Here is a 16829-nt window from a genome sequence, read left to right as displayed (position 1 = left end):
AGGCTGGTCATAGAGTTACGGAATGTAAGGATGCTGGTCCGACATGTTTTAATTGTGGCGAGAAAGGCCATATCAGTTCGCAGTGCTCGAAACCGAAGAAGGCGGCTACTGCAGCTCATACTACTGGTAGGGTGTTTGCTCTGAGTGGGGCTGAAGCTCCTAAAGAAGATAATCTGATTAAAGGTACTTGCTTGATTAATAATGTTGAATTGCTTGCTATTGTTGACACTGGTGCTACTCATTCGTTTATTTCGTATGAGTGTGCGACCAGGATTGGTGTGATTATGTCGTCCCTAGGCTGAAGTATGGTGATAGATACTCCTGCTAATGGTTCTGTGAAGACTTCTGTTGTCTGTCGAGGTTGTCATTTGACGATCTTTGAGAGAGAGTTCGTGGTTGATTTGGTGTGCTTACCCTTGCACCAAATTGATATTATTCTGGGAATGAATTGGCTAGAATTCTATGGCGTGTTTATCAACTGCTATGGGAAGACGGTGCGGTTTTCTGAAGTTGGTGAGAATGATGAGGCAAGATTTCTATCTGCTAGGCAGGTGGGGGATTTTGTGAAAAATGAAGCTCAGATATTCGCTTTATTTGCGTCTCTGCAATCGGATAAGAAAGTGGTGAGTGTAGATTTGCCTGTTGTCTGTGAATTTCCGGATGTGTTTCCGGAGGATGTAAGTGAATTACCTCCAGAACGGGAAGTCGAATTTGCCATTGACTTAGTACCAGGTACGAGTCCAGTGTCGATGTCTCCTTATAGAATGTCGGCAACTGAATTAGTTGAATTGAAGAAGCAACTTGAAGAATTGCTTGAGAAGAAGTTTGTGCGTCCAAGTGTTTCTCCTTGGGGTGCACCAGTATTGCTAGTGAAGAAGAAAGGAGGTACGATGAGGTTGTGTGTCGATTATCGGCAGTTGAATAAGGTGACTATCAAGAATCGGTATCCATTGCCGAGGATTGATGATTTGATGGACCAGTTGGTTGGAGCTCATGTTTTCAGTAAGATTGATTTGCGGTCGGGTTATCATCAGATCCGAGTGAAGTCAGATGATATTGCGAAGACTGCTTTCCGTACGAGGTATGGTCATTATGAATACACTGTGATGCCGTTCGGTGTGTCTAATGCTCCAGGTGTGTTTATGGAATATATGAATCGTATATTTCATCCGTACCTTGATAATTTTGTTGTGGTGTTCATAGATGATATATTGATATATTCTAAGACGGAAGAAGAGCATGCAGGACATCTGAGAATTGTTTTGCAGGTGTTAAGAGAAAAGAAATTATATGCAAAGTTATCTAAATGTGAGTTCTGGTTGAAGGAAGTGAGTTTCCTTGGCCATGTGATTTCGAGCGGTGGGATTTCGGTTGATCCTGCTAAAGTTGTTGCTGTATTACAGTGGGAGACTCCGGAGTCTGCTACTGAGATACGCAGTTTTCTGGGGTTAGCTGGTTATTATCGCAGATTTATTGAAGGCTTCTCTAAGTTGGCATTGCCGTTGACGCAGTTGACTAAGAAGGGTCAAGTGTATGTGTGGGATGCAGCTTGTGAAGCGAGTTTTGTTGAGTTGAAGAGGCGGTTGACCAGTGCTCCAGTGTTGATCTTGCCTAATCCTGGTGAGTCCTTCGTTGTTTATTGTGATGCTTCTTTGATGGGTCTTGGTGGTGTTTTGATGCAGAATGGTAAAGTTGTAGCTTATGCTTCTAGACAGTTGAAAGTTCATGAGAGGAATTATCCTACGCATGATCTAGAACTTGCAGCTGTTGTATTTGTGTTGAAAATGTGGAGGCATTATCTGTATGGTTCCAGATTCGAAGTGTTCAGTGATCACAAGAGTCTGAAGTATCTGTTTGATCAGAAAGAGTTAAATATGAGGCAGAGAAGGTGGTTAGAATTACTGAAGGATTTTGACTTTGAATTGAGTTATCATCCCGGTAAGGCTAATGTAGTTGCAGATGCACTGAGTAGAAAGTCTCTACATATGTCTATGATGATGGTTCGGGAGCTTGAGTTAATTGAACAGTTCCGTGATATGAGTTTGGGTTGTGAAGTTTCCGCTGATAGTGTAAAGTTGGGTATGCTGAAGTTGACTAGTGAAATTCTGGAAGATATTCGGAATGGTCAGCAAGTTGATGTCGCTCTAGTTGATCATATTACTATGGTTAACCAGGGTAATGGTGGTAATTTTGAGATTGATGAGAATGGCATCCTGCGATTTAAAGGTAGAGTTTGTGTTCCTGAGGTGTCTGAATTGAAAAAGAGTATTCTTGAAGAGGGCCATAGGAGTGGATTGAGTATCCATCCAGGTGCAACTAAAATGTATCAAGATTTGAAGAAGTTGTTTTGGTGGGCTGGTATGAAAAGAGATGTTGCTAAGTTTGTGTATGCCTGTTTGACTTGTCAGAAGGCAAAGATTGAACATCAGAAACCGGCAGGTATGATGCAACCTTTGAAGATTCCTGAATGGAAGTGGGATAGCATTTCCATGGATTTTGTGACGGGATTGCCGAGGACGACGAAAGGTAATGATTCTATTTGGGTGATTGTGGATCGATTGACTAAGTCGGCGCATTTCTTGCCGATGAAGATTAATCACTCTTTAGAGAAGTTGGCAGAGTTGTATATTGAGGAGATAGTGAGGCTGCATGGTATTCCATCCAGTATTGTGTCTGATAGAGATCCCAGATTTACTTCTAGATTTTGGGAAAGTTTGCAGAAAGCGTTGGGGACTAAGTTGAGGTTGAGTTCAGCTTATCATCCTCAGACTGATGGTCAGACCGAAAGAACTATCCAATCCTTGGAGGATTTGTTGAGAGCTTGTGTGTTGGAGCAGAGTGGTTCTTGGGATAGTTATTTGCCGTTGGTGGAGTTTACTTATAATAATAGTTTTCATGCTAGTATCGGTATGGCTCCATATGAAGCATTGTATGGTAGGAGGTGTAGAACTCCATTGTGTTGGTATGAATCAGGTGAGAGTGTTGTACTCGGACCTGAGATTGTGCAGCAGACGACTGAAAGGGTTAAGATGATTCAGGAGAAAATGAAGATTTCTCAGAGTCGTCAGAAGAGTTATCATGATAACAGGAGAAAGGCACTTGAGTTCCAAGAGGGAGATCATGTGTTCTTGAGAGTTACTCCGACGACAGGTGTGGGTAGAGCTTTAAAGTCTAAAAAGCTTACTCCGAGGTTTGTGGGTCCGTATCAGATTTTGAAGAGGGTTGGGGAAGTGGCGTATCGGATAGCTTTACCGCCGTCGCTTTCTAATCTGCATGATGTGTTTCATGTATCTCAGTTGAGAAAATATATTGCGGATCCTTCGCATGTTGTTCAGTCGGATGATATCCAGGTGAGGGATAATTTGACCGTTGAGGTGTTGCCAATTCGGATAGATGACCGAGAAGAGAAGACCCTGAGAGGTAAGAAGATTGCTCTAGTGAAAGTTGTTTGGGGAGGTCCAGCTGGTGAGAGCTTGACTTGGGAGCGTGAAGATCAGATGAAGGAGTCGTATCCGGCTCTATTTGCTTGAGGTATGTTTTCGAGGACGAAAACTCTTGTAGTGGGGGAGAGTTGTAACACCCCGATTAAAATAAGAGAATTATTTAATTGAGTTAATATTATTTTATTAATTTAATTAAATAAAGTTGAATTATTGGATTATTTTTATTATTATTATAGATGTTATTTATTTTAATAATAATTAAATAAATAAAATAAATGGAATATGAAGAGTGGAAGGGTAAAAGTGGAAATTGGATAAAAGAGGCCAAAGTGAGGACTCAGGTTGTTTCACGTGTTTTGCCTCAGAGTCAGAGAAAGGGGGAGAAACGCTGAAGAGAAAGAGAAGGAAGAGGAAAAGGCCAAAGATTGCTCAGAGCTTCCTTCAATCCAAAGAGGTAAGGGGTCTGAACCTTATTAAACAATAATATGCTGAAAATGGTGAAATATTGGATGAACGAAATTGGGATTTTAATCGAAGGAATTCGTAGAAATTATATGCAATGATGTTAGGATTTGTGAAATCGAATAGGGGACTATTTGTATTAGATGATATGAGTGATTTTGTGTGAAATTTGGACTGTGGAAGGATGAATTTGGATAGATCTCGTAGCAGAAAAAGCCATTGCAGATCTGGAAATCTGGTTTCTGGTCATACGCGTATGGCACTAGGCAATACGCGTATGAGATTGCTGGTACGCGTATGGCACTAGGCAATACGCGTATGGATGAGGAAGATGATGTTTTGAACGTGTTTTGGTCTCTGTTGGTACGCGTATGGGAATGTGATACGCGTAGCATACGCGTATGGACATGGGCAATACGCGTATGTATTTGGTCAGGCGTGGGCAATACGCGTATGGGCATAGGCAATACGCGTATGGGCAGACTTGTGGTCGTTCCTGGGCTGTTGTTGTGCAGTTTTTGGTTGTTTAGGCTGAGCGAGGTAACTTAGCTGATGCATGGTATACGAGGGATCATTTCCCGTTGCTTTGAGTGGTATAGGTATTAGTAGAGTGTGATAATACTGTGTTTGATTATGTGGCATGATGTGATATGCTCTTGTGATAGAATGTGTTAATGATGATGATAACATGACTATATGATGCTGTTGTTGCTATGTTGATTATGATGCATGCTTGGTGTGCATGCATTCATGAAAGGCCGATGCCTAGTGATGAACGGACTGAGTTACAATGATGTTGTTGACTCCGGGCTTGTTGAGAGGCTTGGTTCCTTGCGGGGAACTCGGATTCTATGGTGATGAATCTGGGAGTGGTGATCCTGTAGTTGGTCACAAAATGGGTATACCGAGTCGTGTTGAGTCATGCATGGGTGTGTGCATTGCATTTGATATGTTGTTTTGTTAATGTTCATGAGTATGTTGATTATGATGATTATGATGAGCTGTGTTGGCATATGTGAAATATATTTATGTTTATATTTCTGTCGTTATATTATTATTTAATAATGTAATTCTCACCCCTTCTGCATGTGTTTATGTTCATCTATGATGAGCAATGTGCAGATAAAGAGGAGTAGCTATTGTTGAGGTTTGAAGAATAAGTGTAGAGTTATTCTACAGAGTCGAGTCAAATGCTCTGGTCATGTGACACCGGGGTTATGGGATTCGATAGATAATTGATTATTATTTACGTTGTTTATGATGACTAACATGTTGAGATGTTTTGTTGAGATAATGTGGAACCATTATTATGAATTGTTATATGATGAATGATAATATTAATGTTGTTGTCCGCTGCGAAGTTTTAATAAAATAAATAATATGTTTTATGTTGTGATGCGATAATTGTTATGTTGTAAGAAATGTAAACTCTTCTACATGTTGTACTCTGATAATCTATTTAAATATGTCGTTTGGGTAGAAGGGTGTTACACTAACCCCCAAGAAAAGAAACCAAAAGAACCTGAGGTCGAAGCAATCGAATCTGATGATGAAGACCTATCCCTAAATACCTCCAAACCCACTAAACAAAGGAATAAGAAAAAACTGAAGCTTCAAGGTGTTCATGTCCGTCAGAAAGCAAAAACCAGCACATCGAAGAAACCTCCTGCCCTAAAAATACATGTGGCTGAATTTGGGCCTAAGTCGAAGAAAATGTTAGAACAAATGGAGAGTGATAACTCCAGTCCTGGGGCTGAATACCCTAAGGTAAAATGCTTCACCTTCACTTTTGACTAATTAACTGCACTCTTCTTTTACTTTCGACTTACCCAACCTTTGTCTTATTTTCAGGTTGCTGCAGGAAATTCCCAACATCCAACCGTCAAACCAATTGTCATTAAAATCCTCCCTGAAAGCATTGGGGCTCCCACATATCATCCCATAACTCATATTGATTCCGACAAAGGGTCTATGGGCGAAGTAAACAATCCTGTTGTAGAAATGCAGGAAAGTTCTCCACCAAAAACTATCACTAAACATTCCCTTACTAGTGGCTCTAAACATGGGGACAGACAAGATGAAGATGCCATAGTGGAAAAAGATGCAGAAATGCAAGATGTTGGGGAAATCCCTAAAGAGGAATATGAAGATGGTTCACCCGAAACTAGCCAAGATATGGGTGATCCTGATGATGGAGAAGAAGAAGATCAATTTATGTTTAACTTCAACGTAAAACCCCTAGAGGACGACGATGAGGGTCGAAATGATGTTGGTAATGAAGAAAGGATTGTATATGAGGATCGACAAACACCAGAACATCACAAGGCCAACCCGAAAGTTGATACTGCCAAAAATGCCACAAAGCCTTCGACTGACACTTCCATTGCCTTATCTCATGCAGAGTTAGAAGTGCTAAAACGAAGCAATCCACTGGAATATTTGAAGGCCATCATCATTGTTAGGGGTAGCTTGTCAGAGAAAAGTCCTAGCACTTTGATAGTGTTAGGGGGTCCAACTACAAGTCAGTCTGGTAGCGAAGTGCTCCAGAAGCTTAAAGAGAAGGCTTTCGATATTGACCTGATTCAGCTTTTAGAGAATGACACTTCTGCCTCCTACGGGATCAAAGACCTCCTAAAACAAATTGATGTCGTACATGCCTCTTCAGAAGTTGCAGATCTTGTCAAGGATTTGGGGTTATTGATTGATTGTCTTGTTGTTGACCTTAGTCGAATAAGGGAAGCCTCTAACAAAATTCAAAGCAAATAAGAAACCCAAACAACAGAATTGGGAAGCAGCCTCTGAATCCATTGCAAAAAGTGTTGAGTTGAAGAAAGCTTCTTAGTAGAATAAAAAGGAGGTTGAAGCCTGTCACAAGAACATAAAAGCTTGGGAGCAACGAATCAAAGAGTTCCAAACCAAAATTATCAAGGCTAAGGAGCGCAAAGAGAATCTCTTAAAGTTGGATGAAGATGTGTTGGCGAAAGAAGTTCAAATTGGCTTGCAACATGTGGAAAAGGCCCAAAAGCTGGGAGAATAAATTTTCACTCTTACTTCTTGTCGCATTACACGAAAAACCGGCGGGAAAAAGAAACAGAGCCGCCACCGTGCGTTATTTATCCTAAAAGGAGGGAAAGGAAACGCTCGAAGTAAACCTGGAAAGGAAATGGTCTTACGACCAGAGATTGATAGGATCGGGAGTCGATTATGCGAAGGGAAGGTATTAGCACCCCTACGCATCCGTCGTACTCGACGAGATCCACGCTCAGAAAGAATAGAAGAAAGGTTGCTAAATAACTGCTCAAAACACTACACAAACTGGAATGAAACACAGGAAAGACGGAAGAAGCAGACTCGGCAGGATGTCGCATCCTGGGCCTACGTAGTTTGTCAGACACAAACATCAGAGTCGACGTAGTTCGGGGAATGGGGAAACGTGCTCGCTAGGACATCGCATCCTATGCATACGTATCTTCTCTAACCAGAGAAGAATCAGAGCACTCGTAGCTCAGCTAACGCACGCTGAAACAAAACACTGAAACAGGGACGCTGAGATAGCAAACGAGACACACAACACAAACTGGAAACGGAATGCCAATCGCTGGGCTTACATCTAACTCCAAAGAAGAAACGCAAACAGGAATCCGAATGCCAATCGCTGGACTTACATCAGACTCTAAACAAAGACACGGCAACAGGAAACCGACTGCCAATCGCTAGGCTTATGTCAGACTCCAAGCACACGCACAAAAAGAAGGAGGGTCTCAATTGCAACTAGGGCAAGAGAAAGGGAAGGTCTCAATCGCAACGGGGGCGAGAGAAAAGGATCAAAGTTAGTTGTCAGTCAAACTCGACAAGACATCGCATCTCGTGCCTACGTATCTCATCTGAACATGAGAATCAGAGTTTCCGTAGTTCGGCTAAACTATTTCTGTTGGTTTGTGTTTTTTAAGTGGACAACGTCACTACGCAATCTACCGGATGCTCGACCTTTGGAGACTTACTCTCCTGTAGTAGAAGGAGTTAAAGTGTCCTTAAGAGGGGATAATGTTGGTTTGTGTTTTAGGAAAGCTCACGCAAGAAAGGAAGTCCTAGACGAAGGAATCGTGCTACCTTAATTGACATGCAAACGAGACTACGTGAAGTCTAGCAAACCTAGGGGATACAATCACACCACACAAACACATACATCATGAAGTAAACGCACCAACAAGGGGCTCAAACATCAAGGCTAGGCTTTAGTCAAGGGGTCATATCAACCTCGACAAACAAGCCAACTGGAAAGGTATCTGAGGCTCTTAACCACTAACATTGACTGTCAGGGTGAGTAGATGAAAGGTGATGAGGGTAAGACCTCATGGCTCTTAACCCGGGCCTGGGTGAGCTTGACTCAATGAAAATGTGGGAGTCCAGAACGTGGGACTCTACTCCACTTGACTGACTCTGGACAATGATCTTGGGTGTTTATTCAAAATGCATCAGCACGTAGTGCAAGCAAGATGAATGACTCAACTGAATAGCAGGGGATGGATTGCACATCCCTTCTATCTGCCAATTGCCTCTTCACTTAGGAGGACTTGAAATGCAAGGCACAAAGATAAACAAGCACAAACATTGCCTCTTAAGGAGGGATTCAGACAGGTGCCTGCCAAAGATAGCAGGTCTTTCAGACTACATGAAGTCAGAGGTCATTACCTGGGTGGTATGCCAACCACAAGCAAAGCAAAGTTCAAATAATGAACTTAAAGCAACTAATGTACCTGTGTAAACAACCAAACAATCAGTATAGTATTCAGACAAAACAATCAAAGAGTCCAACAGTGAGACAACCAATCATCAGACAATGTCAATACAAGGCATAAGATGCAAGCAAACTAAATTGATTCATCATCCACAAGACCTACAAAACAGCAAGGTTAGTCAACCAAAATAACTTGTATCTCAAGTGATGAGATCATATCAACCAATGTGGCTAATTGCTTGAAACCTGAAACACAAAGTCCAAAGGATGAAAACAAACCACTAGCTCAAAGGCTAGGGTCAAAGGTGAGATAAAAAGTCAAAACAGAAACTAAAACTCAACATGAACTCCATTTAATCAAGTAAGAACAAGTCCTAAAAAGGACCAAATCAAAATCACCAAGCAAAGTCATGTGGTGAACAAAATATGGCAAAGACACACAACATGATCATCAATTGGACATACAAGTGAGAAAATGCACATTAAATCAGAAATGACTCAAACAATTTTGGAAATTTTCATGAGTATACAACTTGTCCAATACAATCATCATACCAAAAATTGTAAACAGAGGAAATTAATTGGTCTAGAAATGAAAATGATCAAGTAGGACATCCAATTGTGTGACATACATTGTCACACCATGTAAACATGTACATAAAACAAGGATGGAAAATGAGAAAAATATCAAACCAAGCCTAAAATGTCAATTAACATGTTAAGAGTCAACACACAAAATTTCATGGCCATTGGATTATTTTTTAGCATTTCACATTAGAAAGAATGGAGCAAGGTCACAAAAGTACATATGACCAATCAATCCAACACAAATCAAATTCCAGAAGAGATAAAATCATGAAATCCACACCAAAAAATAAAAGACATTCCAAGGATCATTTAGCAAAAAGAATGAAATTATTTGGATGATTTTTCAAATTGATATGCATTTTTGAAGTTGACAAAAAATTTGAAATAATAATGATCATACATATGATATTTGGAGGGAAAAGGTTAAATGATGAATCAAATTTGAAAAAGTGCGCATGCGGAGGATCGAAGTAGGTGTGGCTACCAAAATAAACGCTGAAGCAAAAAAACCACCAAAACGCTACATCATGGAATCGAATTGAGGAAGGGTGAAACGCAGGCGTTCCACTAATCTCGCTGGCATCCAAGTCACCAGTCCACGCGTATGTGGCAACGGTCAAAGCAAGCTAGGCCAACGGAATTGCCACAAAGCACGCATGTGGCATCTACAATCATTGAGCCCTAGTGCCAGCACTGCAAGTTGCAGGCGGCGGCTCTCACGGCCGGGCAAGGAAGAAACAACCGTCTTCTTCGTGAAGACGGCGAGTGAACAGTGCTCGCTCATAATTTTTTTTCCAGAATTTCGAAATCTATATATCATTGGAACGGTCATGGTGTGTAGATTACAGATCAAGCATTAATTCATGTTAATTCCTCACCAATTATGTAAATCGAAGCAAAGTAAGTCATGCATTCAAAACTTCAATCAAGCATATCTCTCTCAATAATTCATCATTTTCAATTCTAAAAGCATCAGCAAGATCAGCATTCCAAGGTCTACACTAACATGTCAATGGATTAAAGGATTATGAGATTCGAAAAATTAACCTCTTGAAGAGCAGCTTCTGGAAACGCATGATTCAAGACTCCAAATGATCCAAATCAACTCCTGGGATGTTATCTTGAAGCTTTGTGCAGTAATGGAGGCTTGGCAAGTGCTAGATCCAGCTCAAATTTGAACTTCCATACTTGTGTTCTTGCTTGGAGTATGCATGAATTTGAGGTAAAATCCACCAAACACACGTTGAATCACACTCAGTAGCACTCCATGTTCATGATTATGCAAGAAAATTCCAGGTTTATGTGTATAATTTTGGAAAACCAATGAAGAGCAAATTGAGAGTGAAGATGGATTTCTAGATCTGAAAACTTGTGTCATGAGCAAAACAGTTGCAATTAACCTTATATACCTCCTGTTAATTAATCTGAAAACATCATTAGGCCAAGGCTAATGGAGATTAGAAAGATATGAGGTGTATGCACAAATTGCCATTTTCACCTCATGCATGGAAGTCTTACGTGAACAGTGCACAATGAAGGCCCAAATTCACTCAAAATCAGCCCATGCACACATTGGAAATGGAATTAAATTCATGTGATCAACCAATTTTGATTTTGGCAATTTCCCTTCAAAAATAGCATGCATGAGCAAATGGTTGTGTGAATGAATTTCATGCCATGTAATGAATGATTTGGAAAATATATTTCATGAGGAGCACAATGCAAAAAGAGGCACTCAAATTGGAGTCTTGGTTCAAAAGATATGGCATTTTGAAGTTTCAAGCACACTTGGCAATGATTTGATCATAACTCCTTAACCATTCATCATAAATTCATGATCTTGGACTTTTTGGAAATGGGAGAGAAAGATCTTCAACTTTCATGTTGGACAAAATTTCATTTGAAGCTTATTTGATGTTGGAAAGTTGAGTTGAAGTTGGTCCAAAAACTTGCCACTTATGGAAACTTGAAATTACAAGTCATTTTCCATTTTTGGAAACTTTTGACCTGGCTTCAAATCCTTCAAGATAAGTGTTTGACATGATGAATAAACCTCTTTTGGACATGAATAAAGTGTCTCAAACCATTTCTCCACCTCCTAGCCCTCAGTTGACTTTTATGGGGCCCAGATGACCTGGACACTGCACTGTGGGCTTTGAGCCTCTAACACTTGGTCAAATTGCTTCAAAATGAACCTTGGCTCATGTAAGCTCTCTAGAACAACCATAGGGCCTTTATCTCAAGAAAAACCCTTGCTCCTTGGTACTGATGAATTCTCCTGATTCCAATCTTGACTGATAAGATGCAATGTACTATGCAATGATAATGTATTGTTAATGTGATGTCAATGACCTAAAAAAATGAAAATGTATGCATGAATGGGGGGTGCAAATTTGAGGTGCTACAGCTGCCCCTATTCAATCAACTGGGAACCTGAACGGATGAGAGCAACGATTGTCAGACCTTCAAGGTAAACAGGGATTGAATACCAAAAGAACCTGGAATTTGCACTCTGCGGGGAATGATCAAAGAAAAGAAAGTTCACCAATGGCAGCTTCCACTGGGGATTGGATGTTTACAAATGGACCAGACAAGACGTTTACAGACGACTCTACTGGGGATTTTGATTTTTATCGGAGAAAGAAACCACGACCAGACATCGAAAGACGATGAATGGGAAGAGAAACCACGACCAGACGCCAACAGACGAATGGGAAAGACTTAACCAGACATCAACGGATGAATGGGAGAAAGAAACCACGACCAAACATCGAAAGACGATGACTGGGAAAAGGAACCACGACCAGACGCCAACGGACGAATGGGAAAAGACTCAACCAGACATCAACGGACGAATGGGAGAAAGAAACCACGACCAGACATCGAAAGACGATGAACGGGAAAAGGAACCACGACCAGACGCCAACGAACGAATGGGAAAGACTCAACCAGACATCAACGGACGAATGGGAGAAAGAAACCACGACCAGACATCGAAAGACGATGAACGGGAAAAGGAACCACGACTAGACGCCAACGGACGAATGGGAAAGACTCAACCAGACATCAACGTATGAATGGGAGAAAGAAACCACGACCAGACATCGAAAGACGATGAATGGGAAAAGGAACCACGACCAGACGCCAACGGACGAATGGGAAAGACTCAACCAGACATCAACGGATGAATGGGAGAAAGAAACCACGACCAGACATCGAAAGACGATGAATGGCAAAAGGAACCACGACTAGACGCCAACGGACGAATGGGAAAGACTCAACCAGACACCAACGGATGAATGGGAGAAAGAAACCACGACCAGACATCGAAAGACGATGAATGGGAAAAGGAACCACGACCAGACGCCAACGGACGAATGGGAAAGACTCAACCAGACATCAACGGATGAATGGGAGAAAGAAACCACGACCAGACATCGAAAGACGATGAATGGGAAAAGGAACCACGACTAGACGCCAACGGACGAATGGGAAAGACTCAACCAGACATCAACGGATGAATGGGAGAAAGAAACCACGACCAGACATCGAAAGACGATGAATGGGAAAAGGAACCACGACCAGACGCCAACGGACGAATGGGAAAGACTCAACCAGACATCAACGGATGAATGGGAGAAAGAAACCACGACCAGACATCGAAAGACGATGAATGGGAAAAGGAACCACGACTAGACGCCAATGGACGAATAGGAAAGACTCAACCAGACATCAACAGATGAATGGGAGAAAGAAACCACGACCATACATCAAAAGACGATGAATGGGAAAAGGAACCACGACCAGACGCCAACGGACGAATGGGAAAGACTCAACCAGACATCAACTGATGAATGGGAGAAAGAAACCACGACCAGACATCGAAAGACGATGAATGGGAAAAGGAACCACGACCAGATGCCAACGGACGAATGGGAAAGACTCAACCAGACATCAACGGATGAATGGGAGAAAGAAACCACGACCAGACATCGAAAGACGATGAATGGGAAAAGGAACCATGACTAGACGCCAACGGACGAATAGGAATGACTTGATGTTACGGACATCGTAAGATGATGTCTACAAGCACCAAAAGGAAGGACCCACGCGGGGATTAACATGACACCTACTGGTATCGCAGGGATGACATCTACATATGTCAAGACAAGGCCACACACTTGTCGTGGACTACGCTGGGGAGTCAATCAAGCTTTCCTTTCACTGACGGGTGAGGAAATAAATCTCTCCGGGGAATATCAATCCTGAATGCGGTCAGGAGCAATTGCTGCAAATGTGCCATACAGATGTTGAAATATGATCTGCCTCTGCTCGGGATATGATCCAAACTGGTTTAACACATGTATGCATATGTTTGAGTTTTTATGGCGTAATGCTCCATATCGAATGGAAATGCTACGCGATTTGAGGATGCAAATGCACATGATGATTACTACATGCAGGATGCAAAGGGAGGAAAACTCCTGCTGGGAAAGCACACGACCGCTTCCGAGCGAACAAATCTGATTTGATCTTCCAACTCTGTGGGGACTGCATGACAACTCTGCTGCGGGTACTTGCTGATCTGACATTCTGGGAACGACAGAGAAACCAACTCAACTGGGGAGTCATCTGTTGGGCAAACACCAACCTCTCAATCATGCTAGGGAATAGAACTGCTGCTGGGGAGCAGATGATCCTCACTGGGGACGACCTCTACTGAACCCGATCCGCTCAGGGATTCCGCTGGGGAAATAAACAAACACTTCCCACCTCCGCTGGGGATACAAACACTGCAAACCTCCGCTGGGGAAAAACATTCTCAACCCTGCTGGGGGGAAACTGCAAACTCAGCCCTGTTGGGGATTACAGCACTTCAGACCTGGCTGCCGAGGAACAAACTACCCACAGACACCTCCGCTGGGGAAATAACAATCTTCCGGCTCGCTGGGGAACTAACAGTTCTCAGACCTGCTGGGGAAAGGACAACCTTCAAACCTGGCTGGGAAAGAACCTCCTCAAACCTGCTGGGGATTGCAATCAATTTCAGGCCTGACTGCTAAGGCAACACTGATCTTGGTCTCGCTGGGGAGACAAACCCTGAACTCGCTTTGGGCAACCCAACCTCTCACACTACTGGACAGTGCTAAAATTCCTTTGAACAAACTGTGGCTCACCTGCTTTAGCCAACAATCAAAAGATAGTAACCTGCAAAATAGCAAGACATGCCCCAGGAGATTGTACGGACAAAATACACCCAAGTGTAATCAACATTCAAAATGATTTTCAAATGTTTATCTTTCTGCACATTATTGTCTAGCCTTCATGTTTTTAAGATGCAATGCTTATCAAAAATGCGGACGTTTTTGCAAACAAAGCAGTAAAAAATAAAAACAAGAGAGCAAATTGACCGAATAACGACTTTTATTGATTGAAAATGCCTATAAAGGCAAATACATCAGGAAGCAATTCCTAGAAAGAGGTAATTGCGCCCAAAGAGGAAGTAAACTATCCTATTGGCAATGTGAACACGGCATCCACTATTTTCCAATTCTGTTAGGACTCGTATATCCTCAATTTCCCCCAAATTCCTTGCTTTCTGAGCAGAATGATTGGACCGATCATATCCTTCAAGATGATAGACACTGAAGCATGATGAAGTACAGATGATTCAGACTGTAGTCTTCGCTCTAATCCCTCTTTTGCCTGGATCGCCTTTTCAGGTTTTCAATCCACCGGGATACCCATTTTTGCCTAAGCCACCCTTGCGGGTTTTCGACTTACCGGGTGTACATATTTTTCATTCTTTATCCCTAACGTTTGCCCGAACCCTTTCTCTTCTTTTTTTTTGGTTCGCCGGGATGCCCTTTTCTACCTGGACTCTTTTATTCTTTTCATCCAGCGGGTCAATTTATGCGAAGTATTTTTTGACTACATCTGAGTTCACAGGGGACGGAAAATCTTCACCATCCATAGTTGTAAGCATCAAGGCTACACCAGAGAAAACCTTCTTAACAACATATGGACCTTCATAATTTGGAGTCCACTTGCCCCTGTTATCTGTACCGGGAGGAAGGATCCTCTTCAGAACCAAATCACCTGTTTGATAGCTTCGAGGACGTACTTTCTGATCAAAGGCTTTCTTCATCCTTCTCTGATATAGTTGCCCATGGCACACAGCTGCTAACCGCTTCTCCTCGATAAGGCTCAACTCATTAAACCTTGTTCTGACCCACTCAGCTTCGTCCAGCTTGACGTCCAGCAGGACTCTTAGGGAAGGAATCTCCACTTCAACTGGTAGGAATGCTTCCATACCATACACAAGGGAGTAAGGGGTTGCCCCGGTCGACGTGCGTACGGAGGTACGGTACCCATGCAAAGCGAAAGGTAGCATCTCATGCCAATCCTTGTACGTCACAACCATCTTCTGCACAATCTTCTTGATGTTCTTGTTTGCCGCCTCTACAACACCATTCATCTTTGGTCTGTAAGGAGAAGAATTGTGATGTTCGATCCTAAAATCTTTGCAAAGTTCCTTCATCATCTTGTTATTGAGATTCGAACCATTATCAGTAATGATTCTCTCAGGAACCCCATAACGACAGATAATCTCCTTCTTAATGAATCGGGTAACCACTTGCTTGGTAACATTAGCATAGGAAACTGCTTCCACCCACTTGGTGAAGTAATCAATCGCGACCAGGATGAAGCGATGTCCGTTAGAAGCAGTAGGTTCAATCTTCCCAATCATATCGATGCCCCACATCACGAATGGCCAAGGAGAATTCATAACATTCAGAGGGTTTGGTGGCACATGCACCTTATCTGCATAAATCTGACATTTATGGCATTTCCGAGCGTACTTGAAACAATCGGATTCCATAGTCATCCAGTAATAACCGGCTCTCAACAACTTCTTGGCCATTGCATGACCACCAGCATGGGTACCGAAGGATCCCTCGTGTACTTCCTGCATCAACATGTCTGCTTCGTGTCTATCTACGCATCTGAGCGGAACGATGTCGAAGTTGCTCTTGTACAACACATCATCCTGATTCAGATAAAAGCTTTCAGCTAGCCTTCTCAGGGTTTTCTTGTCATTCTTTGACGCTCCTTCAGGATACTCCTGGCTCGTGAGGAAATTCTTAATGTCAAAGTACCACGGTTTCTCATCAACAACAGACTCGGCTGCAAACACATACGCAGGCCTCTCGAGTCGATTCACAGCAACATGTGGCACATGATTCCACCAATGAACTTTTATCATAGAAGACAAAGTAGCCAAGGCGTCAGCCATCTGATTTTCATCTCGGGGGACATGATACAATTTCACTATCTTGAAGAAAGTCAGGATCCTTCTGGTGTAATCTCGATAAGGAATCAAATGCGGCTGATGAGTATTCCAATCTCCATTGACTTGGTTAATCACTAGAGCGGAATCTCCATAAATGTCCAGAGTTTTGATCCTTAGATCGATGGCTTCTTCAATCCCCATGATAGAAGCCTCATACTCAGCTTCGTTGTTGGTTACGTCAAAAGTCAATCTAGCAGAAAAAGGTAAGTGTGCGCCTTTGGGATTGATAAGTACTTCCCCAACA

Source organism: Lathyrus oleraceus, chromosome 7, assembly GCF_024323335.1.
Source record: "Lathyrus oleraceus cultivar Zhongwan6 chromosome 7, CAAS_Psat_ZW6_1.0, whole genome shotgun sequence".
In the NCBI taxonomy this organism is placed as follows: domain Eukaryota; kingdom Viridiplantae; phylum Streptophyta; class Magnoliopsida; order Fabales; family Fabaceae; genus Lathyrus; species Lathyrus oleraceus.
Note: the sequence above shows the minus strand (reverse complement) of the source record.